Source organism: Hydractinia symbiolongicarpus, chromosome 8 (genome assembly GCF_029227915.1).
Source record: "Hydractinia symbiolongicarpus strain clone_291-10 chromosome 8, HSymV2.1, whole genome shotgun sequence".
Classification (NCBI taxonomy): domain Eukaryota; kingdom Metazoa; phylum Cnidaria; class Hydrozoa; order Anthoathecata; family Hydractiniidae; genus Hydractinia; species Hydractinia symbiolongicarpus.
The window spans coordinates 18,420,038-18,435,591 of NC_079882.1; positions in this window are offsets into that span (position 1 = coordinate 18,420,038).

The window sequence follows — 15,554 nt, forward strand, 5'->3', positions numbered from 1 at the left end:
AAGTTTTCTTTTCGATAATAATTTATTGTTTATAACTAAATTTTGCAATTTTGAGGAGTTTCCTTTTCTTCTTATCTTTATAGCACATGACAAGACAACAAAGAGCGCACTTTTAAGACAGTAAATCAACATAGAATGCGCAATTGTTATTAGAACCAGTGACTGCATTATTGTACAGCGTGTGGTCAAACAAAAAAGTAGAAACAGGTCCTATTTGGGCGATCGTAAAAATTATATTGTTAATTATTAGCCAATCATGGTCCTAAAAAATGTAAACAAAACTCTATCAATGCTGAAGCAGAGCACGAAGGATTTCTTTTTTAAAGAAAGACACGAGGAATAAAACGCTCGACGCACAAGGTAGACCTAAATCTTTTTATCGCTTCTTTTAGTATCTTTGTCGGTTTTAATTTAAATATAAAATTTTTTAGAAAAAATATATATTTAACGAAAGATCTTCCCGTCTTTAAGCACTTCGTAAAAGTTATTTCTTAAAAGAATTGTTTTTTTATGAAGTTTCAGTAACGTATTATTTTACTTCTGTTTAGAATCATGACGAAGTTGGAAGAAACTACGTTATTTTTTCTTATTTTAATGTCAATAATATTGACGTTATTGGGAGTGGCAGTAAGTTTGACGCAGAAAGGTTGGCGAAGGCGGGACGGAATTCTACCATTTAATACCTTCATTATAGATATTTGTTTTTCTATTATTGCTGTATGCACATCCGTTGGCACGGAAAGCAAAAGAATTTTCTCCAATCTGTATATGTTTATGTTTTTATTATCATGGGCCAATCAGGCTTTAGTGACGATTAACAGATACTTGGTAATAACTTTTCCATTTAAATATAAAATCATACTTAATCGATCCAAATTGACTGTGTTAGTTGTCACCATCTGGTCTGGAGTTTGTTCATTTATTGTGTTGTCATGTATCTTTCACTCTTCATATTCCAAACCAAGTTTACTTGTTGTTTACGTTTTAGAATTCTTATTATGGCGAACAGCCAAAGATCATCAAAATAGATACCGTTCGATAACGCATACCGTCAGAATAAAGGAACAGAACATAGAACATCCTAAAAAACTAAGTGTGACTCTAACACTGGCAAGGTGTTTCAGTTTGCCTCAAAATCAGGGTATGGCGATTAAAAAACGCCCATGTTGCTTTTAGGGGCACACCTTGTATTAATTATACCGCATTTTGTAGTTTGTATCCTATTTGTGGTTAATGGTGAAGCTGTGTTAGAGGAACAATATTTTCCTAGACTATGTTTTATGTCTAAAATCTGCATATTGTTCCGACCGTTAGTCAATGTTTCAAACCACTTATCAAAAGCCACCGTAAGGAGAATTAAATCACTTTTTATTCGGACTTGTTTGAATAACTCATCCAGCGAATTCTACACGGAGTACTATATGGAAAATCGAAAGGCGGTGGAGAGTTTAAAATAACATCAAGAGTCTGCCCAATCTACGGTCACAGAAGTCAGTGCTGTATAACCTTTTCTTAATTTTTAGTTTAATTTTTAAATTTCAAATAGATTTCCACTTTTTAGAATTAATTTTTTTTGAGAATTAAATTTAATTTTAGAATTAAAGTTTACACTTTACTCACCACCTTTTTATTAGAGTAATAAGTTTTGCTCAACTGGTGTTCTTAATGTTTTAATCTTTCGAGCCTTGAATAAAACAGTGCAAAAACAGCGTAAGAATAACATCAACTAATAATAATTAATGAGTAGGTTAGTGTAATATATAAAAATAAGTCCTACTAATTTAATAAAAAAAAAAACGGGGGTTCAGGCTGGGCAATACTTTTTATTCGGAAAAAAAAAGACTCAATTGAAAAACTTTAAAGGTTGAGGACGACATCTTAGTTAGAAAGGGTATGAGAGAACATAGACTAAACCAAAGAGAATTGTAGGCATTTTAAGTTTTTAAATGCATAAAATTAACATGGGAATGCTTTTTCCAATCTTCATTTTTATTATAATTTTTCTCACTTTCGTATTATCTAGTGTCGTGTTTTTGGTTTTGTTTTTGTTTTGATTTTTAATTTATATACGTCTTTTTTTAAACTTTATACGTCTTTTTTTAAACTTTATACGTCTTTTTTTAAACTTTATACGTCCTTTTTAAACTTTATACGTCTTTTTTTAAACTTTATACGTCCTTTTTAAACTTTATACGTCCTTTTTAAACTTTATACGTCTTTTTTTAAACTTTATACGTCCTTTTTAAACTTTATACGTCTTTTTTTAAACTTTATACGTCCTTTTTAAACGTTATACGTCTTTTTTAAACTTTATACGTCTTTTTTAAACTTTATACGTCTTTTTTTAAACTTTATACGTCTTCATACATATATGTAAATAATTGTATGGAGATTATTTTTGGTGGAAAAAAACTTGTATATACCAGACATGTTTTATACTCTTACACAATCAAATTTTATACGCTTTTTCATATACCTGTATTTGCACGTGGTTCAAAGTTCACTCCATTCTTTTAGTACGCCGGTTCAAGGCGCAAGCATCAAAGTGATCAATATTTAAGAGCCCTCAGGCCACAAATTTTAGTGGTGAAGTTCCTTCCGTTAACTTTTAAATTGCGTCAAAATTTGTTGATACAAAGTTCACGTTTTTTTTTTTTTGATATAAGGAAACATCAAAGGAATAAAGGAATACCGATATTTTTATGCAAATATGAGTTGCGGAACTTACAATGTGAAAACTTGTGAGCTACATACGCTTCAAAAAAATGCTTTTAAGATTTATAAAATAACTTTTTATATTATAAATATATTTGGTTTTATTTGATCGGTTTAAATACGCCATCTGAAACATGATTTCTACCTCATTTCAATTTTAAAAAAGTCCATGTTACTTTCCTTTGATTTTATGCTTTTGACGCTATTTCACGCTCTTCTCTCTAGGCCCGGAGATTTCGAATTTTTACAAATCCGCAAGACTAAAGAATGCTTTGGCCCTTTTACAACGCGCATTGTTAATTCGGAATAACCTTCACAATCATATTACAAACTCTATTTCTATCGTGGTTCTACACGAGTTATTGTGTTTATCTGTTTTCGTAGATCACGGAGTTATAAAAACATGCCCAATAGACTCTCCATAAGGGGAATAATATTAATAATAATAATAATAATAATAATAATAATAATAATAATAATAATAATATTAAATCGGAAATGTAGTTTCGTTTTGGCTCTGCGAGGGGGGGGTATAGGGGGCATGCGCAGTAGGTTTAACTCGCATGTACATCAGTACGGTAAATTTTACCTTGGTGTAAAAATTGACTGACTCTTTACCAATAATCTTTATAATTTTTATTTTCTTCATGTAATTGTCCGAAATGGTACACAAGACATGGTAAACAAAAAAAAAGACCACGACAAAACAAAGACGCAAGACAACAGATTAATCTAATATAAATCCTTAGTATATATAATTGCAAGGTTTTTCCATCTGGAAAATAGCTGCGAAGACAGCATTCCGTTTTGGTCTGAGAAAAACTGTTGGTTTTTTAACCCAGACATAATATATATTAATATAAATTAGGCACATCACACAAGTTAGATATATCACGGCTAATTGTACTGTACTGCTGTGCTTAAGAATTTAATGTAACCAACCAATATCTCCAATATTTGTTGTTTTGTATTACCCGACTGTAAAAACAAAAAAGAACTCGACTTTCTATAAACTCCCATTAAGAACTCTCTCTTACTCATACCTCCATAATTCGAATTACACCACCAATCACATATTAAGTCTGCGGAGTTATTTTGCTGAAATGAATGACTCTCAATAATTATTGCAGGATAAAAAATCGTGTCCCGCTAAGTGATATTTCAACATGCCTGTTGCTAAGATGGTTATGTGTTATTGGCACATAGCGGGACATATTTAAAAGACCGCCAATCACATACTAAGAACAGTTTTTCTTTATTCTTGAAATAAATGACTATCACTGATGCAGAATGAAAAAAAAATCTGTTTAAGAATAATGTGAAAGTTGCTCCAAGGCCTGCGAGGGCTATATACGTAAAGTGTAACAATAAACGTAAGACAAAAGGAGCAAGAAAAAAATTTAATGCGCCCCATTAAATACTTTTTCTTTTATTTTCGTAAATTTTGCCAAGCTTAAAAAGACAATTGAGACTTCGAATAGTGTTAATATGTTCTCAGCCTAATGTCAGCCTAAATTTTTTAATAAACTAGGTTCTAATAAAAATAAAAACATGAATGATTTTATTACTTGCCCATAAGTAGATCTTTTCAGGGGCCATATGACCATAGAGTAATTACATGTTTGTTTGATTGAGTGTCCCTACTCTCCAGTGGAGGATTTGAAGTATCGTATGTAGAGAAAGGATGTTGCGTGGGTAAAGGGAAGACCTAAGAAACAAAGGCTTCATCAGACGCACAGGCCTCGTTTCTTATACCGCTTTTTGCTCGAGAGTAGAGGCACCCAATCTAAGAACATGTTATAAATCAGTCCCGAGCTCCGCACGCAGAGCAAATCCGTGATCATTGGATCACCCCTCTTATGTATTTACTTTGGCTATTTTAATTTCAGTTTTCTCGGCCCTTTTTTGTGCATTTAGCCCTGAACAGATCCTACTCGCCGGGTAGCTCAACAAGCCCATGTGCGTTTACCAACAAAAATTTTGTACTCCAGCAAATACAGCCAGCTTTGCAGTATACACGCGTTTCGTGAGTCAGTATACACGAGAGGGAAGGGTATATGAGTAGCTTCATCATTTCCTTTACCCCTTTATAGTCAAGACTCTACCCTTGTGCACATTTCATCGACTGATTGCGCTGTACATACACGCTAGCTCGTTCGTTAGCCTAGTTTTCTATTCATCCAGATAACCCCTAGGCGCGCGTGTTCCACGCCTCCAGCACGGCCTCTCTGGCTTGTTTTACATTCGCTACTCACCAACTGTACATAATGTCACTTACCCGAGGCGCAGTGGCGCTCTCAACCAATTAAAATCTCACCATTACAGGTGCCTTCCACCTACCAATTATATTTACCCATAAAATCACGTGACTTAGTCTTCTTTAGCAACAAGACAACACATTTCTTCCTTTCCTTTTTCACCTCGCTAATAAACGCACGTGGTTTGTTATCAATCACTAACCAAACCTGTTAAGCATGGCCAAAACCAAATCGAGAAAGAATTATATAGAGGTAACCATTTCGTTATAAACAGACCCTTGATAATGACCGACCACTTACGCCAGTTCGGGTGGTTGATTCTATCATGGATCAATTTCACTACCCGAGCAGAAAGCGGTATAAGAAACAAAGCCTGTGCGTCTGATGAAGCCCTTGTTTCTTAGTTCATCCCTTTACCCACACAACACCTTTCTCTACATACGATACTTTGAATCCTCCACTGGAGAGTAGGGACACCCAATCAAAAAACAAAGCAGAAATGAGGAAAATAAATGAGCAAACTTCTTCGTGAAAAAGTTTTAATCCAGGCGTTTTTTTGTCGCTGACGTCAACTGTTAAACTCGTTCCCAGTGCTTTTTAAGTTTTTTCATTGGGACGGAGACTAATATCGGCACGACAGGTTTTGAAAAGAGAGGCAGTACAGCGCTAAGGTTAAGGTTGGTCTATCATATTCTTCATTTTTGAACAAAAATCAAATAGACAAAACTGTCACAGAAAAAGAAGAACTCAATTGTACATCAGGTGCCTGTCCGCTCAGTCACGAAGTAGAGGGGTAAAATGACATATAGAGAAACTTAGAACTTAGAATCTTGGCTACTGCACATATTTAAAAAAAAACTCGCGTGAATAGCAGTGAGGGGTGCTAGAAATAGGGTACATCAGACCCACGTTTTATAGTATAAAACATTGTGAAAAGATCATTAAATTCTATATATAGATCATAAACTGCTAAAACTAGCCTGAGGTACCTCAATTGTGTTCAATTATTGGTATCTCATGTCTCACGAGCCGCATCGTTTGTTATTTTGCTATCTTTAAGACACTCTCATGTCTCACGAGCCGCATCGTTTGTTATTTTGCTATCTTTAAGACACTCGAAGAACTATTGTTTGTTTTGGAAGCAATAAATCAGAGCTGTTTGTCAAAATACTTTACTTTGATGAATGTCTTTCTAGAAAAATAAGTTAAAGATTATAAAGATACTCGTCTTTGTGAAAAAATTGTAACGGGGTGCTCAATAGCAAATTTCTGGGTTCAAAAATACAACGCTGATTTTTGCAAAAAATCCATATTTTTAGTCCTTTTTACGCCGGACCTTTTAACGTCACCTAGCAAAAATTAACGCCACTCTAGGCCGGCGTAAAAAGGGACGACAAAATACTACTAAGCAGTAAAAACGAAAAATAAGCAATAGAAAACAATCCAATGTCTTTGCACATTGTAAATAAAATATAGCGAAATATTGTTTTATGTCTCTGATACATATTTCAAGAGCCTTTATTTTATCTGAATAAGTAAAAATTGCACTCGTTTCTCAACAGGTAAGCAAAATATAGCATATTTCTTGTAGATTAGCCAATTAAGTTGCGAGAAAAACCTAAGTACAAAATGGGGGAAGATAATAAAAGGACTAATTCTCACAGTAACTTAATGACTCACTTGGAACAGGCTCCTCATACTTGTCTGAACTTCCATCTAGAATTTAATATATACCATTTTATAAATGCAAATACAAGTTTTGGCTTGATTAAACAAACCCCATATCTTCTATCATATAGCATAGAATCCACGCAAGCAGTATAATCTCCCAGGATAAGCGAGATTTTTGCTAAGTGGGACAAATCTCCCCTGTCCCTTAAATTCCTTATTAAACTCTATTAAACGCAAAAACTTTCCTTGAGTGGGACCCTGTATAAGTGGAACATTCGCTAAGTGGGGCATAATTGCTCAATCCCTTGACCTAAAACTTTGCTTATCTGGGACTTCTAAAATAATAATTGCTATCCTTTAAAAAAAACCTGCATTACGGAAGTGTAATCAACTAAAAGTGCCTTAAAGAAAAAAAATACATTTTAAGAGGATTAAAATAAAAAAAAACATAAGAAGGATATGTTCAAAATGTATTCTTTTAAAGATATTAGACTTTCAAGTTTGTGTAAAATGCAGACCAGGAATTTATTGACCACAAACAAAAATAGTATTAAGTATGTCAAATATATTGCCTTTGACTTAAAATTTGGCACAGTAATAAATGATCTGATGCCCTTCTCTTAATTCAAAAATGAATGCTTGCGTCACACCATTGGATAAAATACATACCTATAATCTTAACTATAATCTTAAACAGCCAGAAAAAATAACTTGGAACTTAAGGTAGACAAAAAAATAATTATTTGAGGAAACATAACAGAACAAATTTACACAAAATTGTGCACATATAGCATAACCAAAAAAACTCAACTACTCACTTATAATTTGTTTTTAAAGGCGCCGTAGATTTGAAGCCACCGTAGCTTAGTGGTTATAACAACCGTACTTTGTGCAGAAGACCATATGCTTGATATTCGAATCTATATCCTCAATTGATTCGCCATAATATCCTGACTGGTTTTTATCCACAAAATCGTCAATGTCATCAGCTAGTATTGATTCATCGATTGATAATAACTGAGTCTGAGTTTTTGCTGATACTAGTGTCTTCGGATGCCATTACCACAATTTTTCCATCTACTGGAGTATCTTGAACGTGAGAAGAATTTTGATTTATAGCTCCAGTAGCATGTAATAATAGTCAATACGAACTTTATCGGCGATCCTTTCATTACGCCTCATTAGCAAACATTTGCCTGCTGTTTGAATGTAGGGTTACCCAAAAAAAGACAAGTTTTGCTCACAGTTTTGATGCTTGTAACGATGTGGTCAAACTACAATATATACAAAAATGTATGTAGTGAATATTCAAAAGAATGACTAAGGAAATATAACAAATATTTGTAAACTATATAATGCTTAACAGCTTGCCAAGTGTGACGCTTTGAAAAATAAACTTGATTAGAATACTTTTCTTGACTTTGATTTTATGACTTTAATAACATTGAAAAAGTTGTGATCACCTCAGTGACTTCTAGTGAACAAATGAACTGAAAAAATGTGCTTTTAAATAAATAAGTATAAATTCCCTAAAGAGTTTACTATACAATTAAATTTCATAACTGACACAAATTGCCATACAATTCACATAAACAGGATTAAATTTTTTACACCTAATATACACTTGGGTAACTACACTTGACAACACGATAGCTATAAACAACTACAGAACAAGCATGGCACACAAAACATAAAGACAAATTTTAACATAGAGCTGACTCAACAATCTCAATAAATGTTTTTAAAAGGTTTACAAAAAGTCACTTTACATAAAATATTATCTACATAAAATTTATTTTGGCGCTCCATCTGCCTAGCTGCAACAAACTTGGCATTTGATTAGTAGCTGGTACTCTCTTACTTTCTAAAGGCTCATCTCCACTCCACCAGGCGAAATATTCCGAGCGGAACGAATTTGATCATTTTTATAGGAAAATTTCACCAGTAAAAAGTAAAATGGGTTTCTAGTGGATATGAGCCTTACGAAAAAAGAGAAAGTAGCTGCAGTGTGATGTTCTTTGCCGTTTATCTAAAATAAGTTGTCACCACAAGCATTAAGAAATATCCATAAGTTTTAGTCACCTCATTAATGGGACCAGCAGTAAGCAGTAAGAACAATGAAGTGTTAATGGGACCTAGAAGTAAATAAGTAAATTACGCACTGCTCATTCAGAGATTGTTTTTGTCATAAAAAGCATGCTTGTCCAATCAGAATTGAAAGAAGAAGCAAACTTTATAGAAAATTATCTGGTCCCAAAAAAGCATAAAAGTACGGGACGAAGAAGTATAGTAAGAAAAGGAAAAATCGAAGTTAAGTGGGACCAACTTAGAAAGACTTGTGGGCATTGTCAATGATGAGAAATGCATTTTTAAAGTTTAAATTCTAAGTGGGACCGAAAACGGTCCCACTTAGAATTTTGGTCCCACTACTCACTGAAGTAAAGCCAAAATGGTCCCAATAAAGTGAAATTTGTACTTACTAAAAGTAGGAACCAACAGTAACCAACAGTAACCAGCAGTATTTCGAAGTAACCACCAGAGAACCACCAGTATTATGAAGTAACCGCCAGAGAACCACCAGTATTTTGAAGTAACCACCAGAGAACCAGCTGTTTTTTTTAAGTAACCACAAGAGAACGAGCAGTTATTATTAATTTACTCCAGATAAGGCAGCAACAGCAACGCAAAGGTGTTGTGATTTTTAAGCACAACACTTCATGACCTTAAACTACCAAATATAAATAAAAGGGCACCTAGTTCCCAGGCCTTTTTTTATACTTTGCTCTTACTAACCAGCTACTTTTAAGTTGTTTTTACGAGGTTCAATAAATGGATTCCGCGAAGATTAATCTTCGAAAGTATGAATAAAATTCGCAGAATTAACCAACTTTTATTAAACGGACCGCCCGGTCCATATAATAATAGTTGTGGCTTTTTGACACAACTTTTATTCCTACTTTAATTGACTCAAAATAACTCAAGAACAAGAAGGAACTAGATGCATTGGGCGCACGCTATGTAGGTGTGCCGTGGACACAAAACTGTGTTTTGGTTATTTTCGCTGCTTTGATGGACCGTAACATGACCAACAATCTCGGACTTCACAAAATTTGCGAAGAGAATTTTTGAATGGATTATTGATTTTGTAGGGCCGCAATTTCACAACATAGCGCTTTTAGACTCCGACTTTCTTTTCAAAGGGCAGTGTTTTGGTCTTACTACCAGATCTGAGCAAAACCAGTTTGTTGAAGTTGCTTGTGACGCAGCTGGGCGGGCCTGTAAAACGCCCGTGGCTATACCGTATATATACGGGATCCGCACCACGAGAGTTAATAATGGAAACAAGAAAAACAGAAAAAATAGTGTTTTCAGGATTAAAGTTTATTCTTTGAAATAAAATGTAACACGTTTCAAGGAAAAAACGTTCATATTGAAAGCATAGTTTGTTTGTTTACTTGAACAAAAACCATGTGAGAAAAATAAACGTATATTGTCTGCCGGATGCCACGATGTTTCTCTTTTCTCAAAACATTTATTAATTCATTCGAAATTTACTTTGTCTACCAAAAGAAAAAAATGTCTCGTTATGGACCCTCTTCATTATAGCGTTTTATTTGGTTTACGATACACGACTTGCAAAATGAAAAAGATTAAGCGGAATAATGTTTTAGGAAGCGTTGAAGGCAGTTTGTAATCGCTGCGAAAAATAAACTAAAATTTGACATGGATTCTTCAACAGTGGATACAATGGCAGTAGAGGTATCACCACGTTCGATGACTTCAAACTGTGCAGTTTATTAATTCATTCAATTTATTCGAACTTTAACCTCTACCACAAGAAAGCAATGTCTCGATTTGGACTGTCTTCCGTATAGTGTTTTTCGTTATATTTGGTTTACAATTATTAGTTTGTTATTTAAAATATAATTTTGTTTTTGTTAATTCTCGCGTGTGGTTTTGTCTCAACTGTTGCATAAATCCTTAGTCACACCAGACATAAACATTTCAGAAAAATGGGTCATGAACTGTTGTGTACCTTATAAAATTTTTCACATTCGAAGCGATAGTTGCGTTTATTTCGTTTTATCTATTTAACTGGTCGTTCTCTTGTAACTACTTAAAAAAACTGCTGGTTCTCCGTTGGTTACTTCAAAATACTGGTGGTTCTGTGGTGGTTACTTAGAAGTACTGGTGGTTCTGTGGTGGTTACTTCAAAATACTGCTGGTTACTGCTGGTTCCTACTTTTAGTAAAAGCGGGCTATTAGCATTTTAAAAAATCCGTGTTTCCGTTACGGGAAGCGGCTTTTGCAGATACACAGACAGAATACGGCTATTACTCGTATATAGTTGCAACTATTTGCCGCCCTTGTTTACCATTTTAGGACAGTTGTTCTTTCAAAGCTGATACATATCCACCCCTTATTTTCCAAAGCGATGATTAGCCCCAACACCAACCTTGACCCAAGGGTTGGTTCTCTTTTTATAAACCCTGGGGTTGAGATTGCACCAATACGCGAAGTAGAGATAGAGAACATCGCGCACCGCATGCTCAAACACCAACAAGCCCCTATCATTCAGTACCATGCCGTGTTTATCCATGCATAACGGAGGTAAACTGGGTATTACCCCCATCCGAGATGGACCTATTCGAGAGACAGGAACTGTCAAAAAATCGTTCGGTTGTGTGGGACAAGATGCGGGAATGGTATAATTGGCTGGTGGACGCTGTTCCAAAGCCTATAAAAGAGGGAGTCAAGAGAACCTATACAGCCTTTAAGCGTAAGGTGATGGATCTCTATATGACAGCTAACGCGAGACCTACACTTCACGCTGAGATCGAACAGGAAGCCGAAGAAGACTACCTTGAGGATATCCAAAATCTATATGACCAAACGGAGCAAGATTTTACGCCTCAGGAATAAAAACATGCCCTCCACAGGACCTTTCGAAGTTTTTGCATTCCTGGTATAGGGGGAGCCGACGTAGACGGGCATATGGGGATGGTGGGATTTAATGTGAAAACTTTGATTGAGGAGCAAGTAGAAGATATGGGATCAGCAAAGGTACAGCTGTCCCTCTGGAACACGTGAAAGAAGTCATCAAATATGGAGGAGGTTAACGACGAGTACATTGAGTTGAAGAAGGCCTTCAATAGAACATGACGTCAATCTGCCAGGGTAGCGACATAGACGACATGCTGGATAGGATGTTTGCCAGCATCAGGACGCACGTGGAACATTTGGCACTACCCCGGAGCGGGTAATTCTACACCTTTATGTACACTTTCATAAGCTGAGGCTAACAAGGGGTTCATCCTTTATAGAAGCCCCCAAATGGATAGCTTTGAAAAAGGCAATTATCAACCCAATAAATGATGTCGAGGAGTGTTTTAAATGGGGTGTCATAGCATACCTGCACAATACAGAGATTGAAAAAGATGCACAAAGAATCACTAAGTTGAGACCCTACGTAGACTTCTACCATTGGGAGGGTATAGAGTTCCCTACAATCATCAAGGACATATCCAAGTTTGAGAAGAACAACAAGGACATTGCGGTGAATATCCTATACATAACGGGAAAGAAGATCAATATCCTACGTCGATCGGAACACAACATTAGACGTAACAAGCAGGTGAACCTACTGCTTATCACAGATGACAAAAAGACTACACGGGCGTCAAAAGTAAATCGCGACTCCTGGGTAGTGAGACTTCAAAGAACACAAAATCAATGCATATTTGCCTAAACTGCCAACAGGCTTTCAACACGGTTGAATCGAGGGACAAGCATTATGGCCATTGCAAGGACCACGAGGGTGTATATAGTCTATATATAATTATATATAAATATAAGATACCTAGCCATATACCTGTGATATTCCATAATCTCAGCGGGTACGATGCGCACCTGTTTATCCGGGAATTAGGTGAAAAATATAACTATGACACCCAGGACATTGGTTGTAGTGCTGAATATACCGAAAAGTATATCAGTTTCAATGTAAAAATCAAGGTACCGCTTACAGGCATGGGATATGGGGATGGTGAGATGTATAAGACCATAGAGATTAGGTTTATCGATAGCTGTCGATTCATACCACCAGTCATAGCTGTCGATTCATACCACCAGTCTACAATTTAACCAGCAACCTCATTGGGACAAACGCCGCCGGTATGAAATGTCATCAGTGTGCGGATACCTGTCTTGAATTCCAGAGTATAGACCCCGAGTATATGGCAAAGTTCTGGTGTAAAGATTGCAACTCCAATACCATGAAGCAACTTAATTGAGACCAGGTCAAGGCAAACGTGCCATCCATGGCAAAATTCATCGACAACGACGGCGTATTCCCCCTAATGCTTCGAAAAGGCGTATACCCTTACGAGTATATGGATGACTGGCAACGATTTGAGGAGGTGGAGCTACCTCCAAAGAATGCCTTTTACAGCAGGCTGAATATTAAGGGTATCAGCGACAAGGATTATGAATACGCGATAAAGGTATGTGATTGTATCACCCCAGAGGGTTATGTAGTCACTATGGGAGACTATCACGATATCTATTTGAGTACAGACGTACTACTATTTGCCGACGTATTTGAAACGTTTCGAGACGTGTGCCTGACAAACTACAAACTTGATCCTGCTCATTTCTACTCTGCACACGGCCTACTCTGGAAAACAGCGCTCAAGTTTACTGGAATCAAGCTGGAGCTACTCACAGACCCTGACATGCTCCTGATGTTCGAGAAGGGTATCCGTGTAGGCATAACCCAGGATGTACACTGGTATGCCAAGGCTAATAACAAGCATATGGGAGACCAGTACGATCCAGAGGTTGAATTCTCCTACCTACAGTATTTAGATGCGAAAAACCTATACGGATGGGCGATGCGTCAGGACCTTCCAACAGATGGTTTCAAATGGATCTCAAACATCGAATCATTTACAGAAAAGTGAATCGAGAAGCTTGTTGAAAAGAACAAGTATGGGTACATTTTAGAGGTTGATATCGACTATTCCGAGAGGCTGCACGACAAACATAATGAGCTACCGTTTTTACCGGAACGCATGGTGATTAAAAAAGTCGAAAAACTGGTATCTAATTTGGAAAAGACGCGTAGATATGTGGTACATATCAGAGCTCTCCACGAGGCTATAAAACATGGCCTTGAATTGAGGAGGGTGCACAAGGTCATCCAGTTTAACCAGAAGGATGGTTGAAGGGGTATATAGATCACAACACGAGGTTGAAAACTGCTGCGAAAAACAAGTTTGAGAAGGACTTCTACAAGCTCATGAACCTCTCAGTGTTTGGCAAGACGATGGAAAACATTAGGAACCACCGCAACATTCAGCTGGTCACCAACGAGGAGAAGTATATGAAGTTAGTTATGAAGCCCAACTTTAAAGGCGGAAGCCAGTTCAGTAGACATCTCTTAGGTGTAGAGATTGGCAAAACAAAGGTCAAGATGAACAAGCCTGTGTACATTCAGGGTCGGATCCAGGATTTTTATAAAACTAAGCAAAAAATTTTTTTCGAGATTACCGCCCAGAATGGACGTTAAAGTACGCCTAACGGGCGTATGTATCTAATAGTAACTAAATTTCTCACCGGGTTGAGCTCTGTTCAGGCCTTTTCCAGCGTTAAAAAGAAGAAGAAGTAACAAAATATATAAATAAGATATAAGAGTACAAGAAGTAACAAAATATATAAAAAGTATACAGCTAAAATATATAAAAACATATAAACCATGTTTAAACGAACCTTATCTCTTCGATCATATTTTTCAATTACAAAATGCCCTTTAAGAAGGTCAGAATAAACTAGCCAAGGAAAGCTTTCAAACCAAGCATACTTAAACTTTCTGTTTGTTTTGATGTCTTTCTCGAAGTTATTTTGTGTTATATCTCTATCTATGAGTACCACAGGTACTTCTGTATCCATTTCTAAGGCTGTTGGTGTATATGTAATAGCCATTTCTGAAGATATTGATCGACTTGGTGATGACTGCATCGATACAGAAGAAGTTATAGCATTAAAGGTCACTATAAAAAAAAGATGTGGTATAGAAATACATATTTATAGAAAACCCAGTAGGAACCTAGTAAAAACAATCATGAGCAATAAAAAAAAATCAGGTCTGTATTTAAAAAATATGTTGAACGTAACCAGACCAACCCATGTCTTTACTTTCCTTAAGATCTATCTCTGTGGATTTAGATGAAATTGCAGAGTTTGAAGATAATAATTGACTTGGTGGAGATTGCATTGATGTGTCATCAGAAGAATTGAGGGTATCACAGATCTATATGAAGATTTTGACAATAAAAATCGATTGATACATTAAAAATGACTTTTTACACAAACTCAGATAATAATAAAAAAGTCTGAAAATAATGTGGATAAAAGATTATGCTCACCCATGTCTCTACCTTGCTTGAAGTATGCATTGATTTTCGAACCAGGAAGTTTGTTCAGTACACATGGTGTTGAAATTGTATTGCCTTTTTTTAGTATTGTTATCACATTACTTCTTGGAATTTTACAGGTTCCTATCTCCATCACTGGACAAAAATGATTTGGTCGATCAAAAACCTTTGACTTGGTTCCCATCAATACATTGCGCCCTCCTTTTTTAAACCATATTACCTTCACAGGCACACCAGCAACACCTCTCCTAGGCTCAACAATTGTGTTGAATAAATTGTCCATTCGTTTATCTCCAAAGCTTTGATAGGTAATTTCAATAGGATGCTACAAAACTAAAAATACAGAGAATATATTTATATATATATATATATAGAGTGAGACAAATTTTAAAGGTATTGCCTGCATCACATATGATTTACTCCTGTCAGGAATCGAACCTGAACTATTTACGAAATTGTATCATAAATATCATAC